Consider the following 6,000-nt stretch of genomic DNA (forward strand, 5'->3'; position numbering starts at 1 on the left):
TTTTTCTTTAGGCATGTGAGAAAACTTGTTCTTTCAGCAGATGGAATACTGGGGGAGTGTGTGTGTGCGCGTGCATGCGTGCGTGCGTGCGTGTTTGTGTATGTATGTATGTGGAAACTAACAGAGATGAAACAGAGAAAGTCATCTAGACAGCTCTGAGTCAGCGGGGTGCGGATAGCTCATTTTTACTGTCATGGAGAAATATTCTTTACAGGAGCATTCTCTCTCTCCCTCCCTCCCTCTCTCTCTCTCTAGCCCCTCTCCCCTGTATGACAGCACCAATGGGTGCTCTCCCCAGCTCACTGTTCTGCTTACTGGAACCTTGGCAGGCAGCTGCCATATCGGCCAATTAGGGAAGCTTTTACTAAAGCTACAGCCAATTGGATTAGTGCTACATTTCCTTGCCAGATGAGACTCTAAATGTGCTGCTGTATGCTAGAATCTGAGAAGTGGTGGGCAGATTCCTGTTTCCCTGATAGGCACTGGGCACCAGAATACACACACACACACACACACACACACACAGTCAGTCAAAAGCCCTATTATGGGACAAGGACTCATATTGGGACCCTGCACATAGACCTCTCCAGAAAGTTGTTGCAAGCACAAAGAAATATACCAAATAATTATAAAACTTGGTTGGGTTCCTTTAAACATGGCAATTAAAAAAGACAGCAGTCAAGATGTGTATGCCTCTAGACCAAAGATCAGAAGATTCACTATAAAACAAATCACTGGTGATCCAAGAGCTGAACTCAGAAAGTGTCCTCTCAGTCAGCTAGCATATAAGATAACCAAACAAACTTGTGCCACTGCTTTGAAGCAAAATACTATTGGAATAAACCATATACTGAAATGGCAAAAAGATTCTTAAGAGAAACTTTGACATGAAGACACAAAAACTCAAAGCAGACTGAATTGTTTGCATGTGTTAAAACAGTATATATATTGGTTGACCATCTACTTTCCATCAGAGGTGTTAAGCTGAGACTGATCCTCACAAAGTCCAGGCTCAGTGACAACCAAGCCACAACAGAAAAGGAAAGATGTAAAAAGTAATGGCTACCCATATAGCAATATGTATGTGGCCACCGCATATTGGGGAAATTGAGACAGTTAGACACTTCATCCTCAAGAGGGCCTAAAAAAATGGGCCTACTCCGAATTCAAGGAGTCTTTCCATGACAACACAGTGAGCATAATGTCAGAATTATTTCACCTTAATGGTAAGGGGATAAAATCTCAATGGGTGAAGGAGAATGAAAAGAAAGAAAAAGACTGGGGATAAATTTACATTATCCTAGTTTAGCTACACAACCACTAGTTAAATACAGACATTCTGCAGAGGAAGCTTTGAGGATAGGAGCTGAGTACACAGACCAACCACAAAAAGATACTGACACAGGCATGCACACACCCATAAACATACAATGATACACTGGGATTGTTACATCTAATGTCCTATTTTTGTTTCATAATTTACTATAGAGAGGGACAGAGAGAGGCCAGTGGTCCCCTAAATTTACCAGTCACTATTCAAAAGCCAAATTGATTTTGGGAACAGAAAACAAATAAACAAATAGCTAACCACCAAAGTGACAAAGTTATTTTTTTTTACATTATGGTGATGGCAGGTTTAAGTTTCCAATCTGATGTAGGTGTGTGTGCGTGTGTGTGTGTGTGTGTGTGTGTGTGTGTGTGTGTGTGTGTGTGTGTGTGCTCTTAATATATTCTTAATCTGGGCATCTGGGACCTAAATTAGTTCCATTAGAAGGATTAAAATCCATTGATTGGATTCTTTCAATCACCTGCTTAGCACTTGGAAAATCAGAAGCTAAAGCCTATGTAAAGAACGGCAGTAAGCCTTGTGGATATACAGTTCTGGCGTATCCTTTTTTGTGGCATTTATGAAGCATCCTTGATTTTATCAAGTCAATACATAACAAAATTTGTAGTCACAGCGACATTAGAAAAAAGAAGCATGAATGCAAAACCACACACACTGTCAAATGTACTGAAGTCTCTCTCTCTCTCTCTCTCTCTCTCTCTCTCTCTCTCTCTCTCTCTCTCTCTCTCTCTCTCTCTCTCTCTAAACATTCACATTCAGTACTGTGAATGTACTACAAGGAGTGCATTATAGTGGCTGGGACAAACAACCACTAAAGAAGTCTGTGTTTCAGTTCTTCTGTAAGTCAACCAGGCTCTGTCTAGGCAAGTGGAGCAAGGTATGACTGACCAGGGGGAATATATTGGGCTGTTTTAGTACTCATATTTCTACTTTGGTGGGGCAGGGTGTGACTGAGGGTATTAGCAGACACCCCCTCCACTTGTGGTATAGGGCTGAGCAGGGTGGAGCAAGCAAAAACACCATCATTAAAGCAAGCAACAGCTCATTAGTCAAGCCCCAGACCACGAGGCACAAAGACCTGATGAACTATTGAAAACACCAGAGATTAATGACAACTGCGGGACCTCTGCAATCAGCTGAGCCCAGTGAGGACTTTTGAGCCAGATACCAAATACATCTAAAACCCTGACCGTTCGGTCATTCAAAAAAAGTAACAAATTATTTAATTGCAAAAAGCACTGAGTGATATATCAATATTTTTATATAAAACTAGATATCCTCTGGGATTTGAGATATCGTGGTTATGGTATAAGTGTTGTCTTTACATTGGTTTCAAGGCTGCATTAGAGTCAAGGGATGCAAATTTCCCAACTTCTTAGACTGCTCCAGCTGTTCTGCTATTTACATCTACCTATTTGATCATCATATCATCTTCATTACTGATGACTGTACATCAAACTCCCTTTTCTGTAACTGTCATAGGAAAGCACAAATAGTCATCCCTACAATATCATTATCAAGTTACTCCAAGATCCAAGATACTGTGATAGTTAATTTTTTCCATATTGGCTGGCCCTGACTATAAATAAATAAATAAATAAATAAATAAATAAATAAATAAAACATTAATATGTTGCCAGGATAGCCCCATCTCTTCATGTTTTTTTTTTTTTTTTTTTTTTTTTTTTCATCACACAGAAACACTGTCAAAAATTATGCAAGATATAAGCAGGAAGGAAAGACCTTTGCAAAGGTTACCACAGTATCCTGTGTAAACTATAGTAAACTTACAGCCGACATTTTTAGAGTTGCCTTGTGACTATAAAAAGGTATTATGATTAGCAAACATTGCTGTGCAGGTTTTGGTATGTTCACAAGCTGGTTCAGCAAGTAGGCTAGAGAACAGTTCAGCATTTCTCTGTCTGTAATGCACTTGTTCTCTCTCTCTCTCTCTCTCTCTCTCACACACACACACACACACACACACACACACACGCAGACTAAAGAGAAGGTAGAAGCGCTTTCTGTGAGGAAATAACCTAGATGATGAAAAACACCACAGTATTTTGCTCTCGCTTCCCTAAAACTCCAATTCATGGAGACTAGAAATATTATTCAAACAAGTGCAAACAAAACGCATCCGTAAACAAACAAAGAGCACTGCCATAACAACCGACAGGCACTCCAATAACCTAACAAAACCCCGGAGGAAATATAGCTAGGTATAGGGTTCGTTTATGACTGTATCTCGCAGTACAGTGCGGAAGTGGGCAACACGCCTCAGACACCTGCTAAAAGAGATAGGCATTGACCGCCTGCTTAAAAAAAAAAAGAAATGAAAAAAAGAAACAGATAATTCATTCATATCCATCACAGAAGGCATACAGTTTGATTAAAAACATCTCAAAAACCTCCGCAAACACACGCTGAAAACGTGGATTCGTACGGCACACACTGTCTACCACAAGTTTCATCTCCTGCAAGTTCCTCATCTTGTTTCTTAGCTCGACACGGGCAATAAGCAACGATAAATTAGCAAAACAACCCATTCAGACGAGTATTTTTTTTACGTTATTAAACTCACAACGACCAACAACAACCAAGACACAGAGAGAGGCTTGTAACGTACACTTTCCGTTTCTCCGACTCTATCTCTTTCTTTCTGTCTTTCTTTTAGGATGACAGCGTCAAAACACAACGTAAATATCACGTAAGATTACAAGAAAACAGGAGAAAGAGTGGAACAACTTACGGGTTGGGGAATAAGCTGCCGAGTTGCCCAAAAAAAGATATAAATCCGACCATGCGGGTGTCTCTGCTGCTACCACTCCGCCAAATGTGAGCAGATCCCAACTGTCAGCGTCCAGCCGCAACGCGCGAGCCGCCTGCTGGTTTCTCTCGCACGAGATCCCTAAAGATGAATGGTGGGACTGCGCAGGCGCGGACACGGTCAATTCATTCTAGTGTAGTAGGGCTGTAGAGCAGAGAAGAGGAGGGCAAATGCGCCCTTTTTTGTTACTGATGAGGAGAGAGTGTGTGTGTGTGTGTGTGTGTGTGTGTGTGTGTGTGTGTGTGTGTGTGTGTGTGTGTGTGTGTGTGTGTGCGTGCGTGCGTGCGTGCGTGCGTGCGTGTGCGTGTGTGTGTGTGTGTGTGGCCGTGGCGAATGCACGATAGCGGCGCCGTCAACAACACTGAGGCACAAACACAGGGGAAAGATGCTGTAAGTCCTTAAAAATGTCCACTGGCCATGCATACAGCAGCTCATTATTTACTAAATTGTGCACAAATGTACAATCAATGGCAGGCTGCTGGTGTAAAATAGGCAAAACTACCCTTGCAAGTTTAAACTATGGCTGGACAAAAGTTTAAGGGAGATATGAGATGGGGGTAGATTAAATGTAAATTAGGAAAGGGGAGAAATGACGATTAGAAATAAAAGAATATGTCGATCTTGATAGCCTCTCTCTCTCTCTCTCTCTCTCTCTCTCTCTCTCTCTCTCTCTCTCCAAGAGGAGCATTAGGCCTACTCTCTCCCAGACAGTCTTATAAATAATTCAAGAATAAAAGCTGCCTATGCTTGCCTGGTTGCAGCACGAACACAGTGTCAATCTATGCGCGGGCGTTTCCAATTAAAGAAAAAAAAGCAAACTTCAATCAACATTCTTGGATCCCAAATGGCTTTGGCCGGTCAGCCAGATCAGTCAGGGATTACGAGGCTTCTGTCAACTATCAATAGCCTTGTGCCTGCCTGCGAGAGACAGGAGAGGGGGTGGCTGAGTTTTAATGCGCAGACGGTGCAGAGCAAACCAGCCGATGCTGTTTGTCCTGTCCCCGGATCGGAGCAGCAGCAGGAGGAGGAGGAGGGAAAGGATTCACCCGCAAGCGACGACAAATTTAATCACCACACCGGAGGATATAAAGGTCTCGGCAGCCCCCCTTTAAACTGCACTGCGCGGTCTTTCCGGAGGTGGGTGACCAGGAAAAAAAAAACAAAGTGTAGCGAGAAAGCAATTTACCTGCACACCGCTCCGTTAGCCTGTCGCTATTAGTTCCCAGTCAATGTGGCTATCAGTGCCGCCGCTCACTCCGCGCTGCTCACCGCTGAACGGGAATTTAGACAACGGATTTGCCCACGTGGTCACGCTCGGTTCTCCTAATTGGCGGAGCGGCGGCACCCTGCTCGGCCGCTGCTCCCCGCACCTGTACGGTGAACGCAGAGAGAGAGAGAGAAAGAGAAGGGGAGAGAGACAGACAGACAAGACAAGACAGACAGACAGACACAGGGTGAGATTTATGTAGGCTACATCCTTGCCTGTGGTGCGTGCATGCGCGCGCGTGTGTGCGTGAAATAGAGAGAGCGAGAGAGAGAGGGAGAGAGAGGAAAAAACATATTACTCTAATGCCGAATGCCACTATCGCCTTACAGTTGATGTAGGCCTATTCGTTGGTCATGTCCTTAGAGAGTGTGCAAAGACACTGAAGACATCGAGGAGGTTTCAAAATATTTGAAAACTGAAAAGAAAAATATAAGATGTGTCACAATATAAGATGTGTTTTTGACATTCGTCAAAAAGGTCATAGGTGCATTGATCTAGTTGCAAATTACTATGTGGGTATTCTATGCCCTTTACTCAGATCACGTCATCAAATAC

At 43.0% G+C, this 6,000-nt stretch overlaps 1 protein-coding gene across 4 annotated transcripts in view; it reads right to left on the minus strand.

The window, feature by feature from the left end:
* Positions 1-5,463, minus strand: part of strbp (spermatid perinuclear RNA binding protein) — a 107,895-nt gene extending 102,432 nt beyond the window's left edge. For 3 of the 4 annotated variants that reach the window (XM_030065524.1, XM_030065520.1, XM_030065522.1), the window contains exon 1: positions 4,101-4,246. The gene's annotated coding sequence lies outside the window, so the exon portion shown is untranslated. Of the gene's footprint in view, positions 1-4,100; positions 4,247-5,364 lie in introns of those variants that run through there. The other variant, XM_030065521.1, reaches the window with a different exon arrangement.
* Between the last annotated feature and the right edge of the window lie 537 nt (positions 5,464-6,000).

The sequence above is a fragment of the Myripristis murdjan genome, chromosome 12 (assembly GCF_902150065.1).
Source record: "Myripristis murdjan chromosome 12, fMyrMur1.1, whole genome shotgun sequence".
Taxonomy (NCBI): Eukaryota; Metazoa; Chordata; class Actinopteri; order Holocentriformes; family Holocentridae; genus Myripristis; species Myripristis murdjan.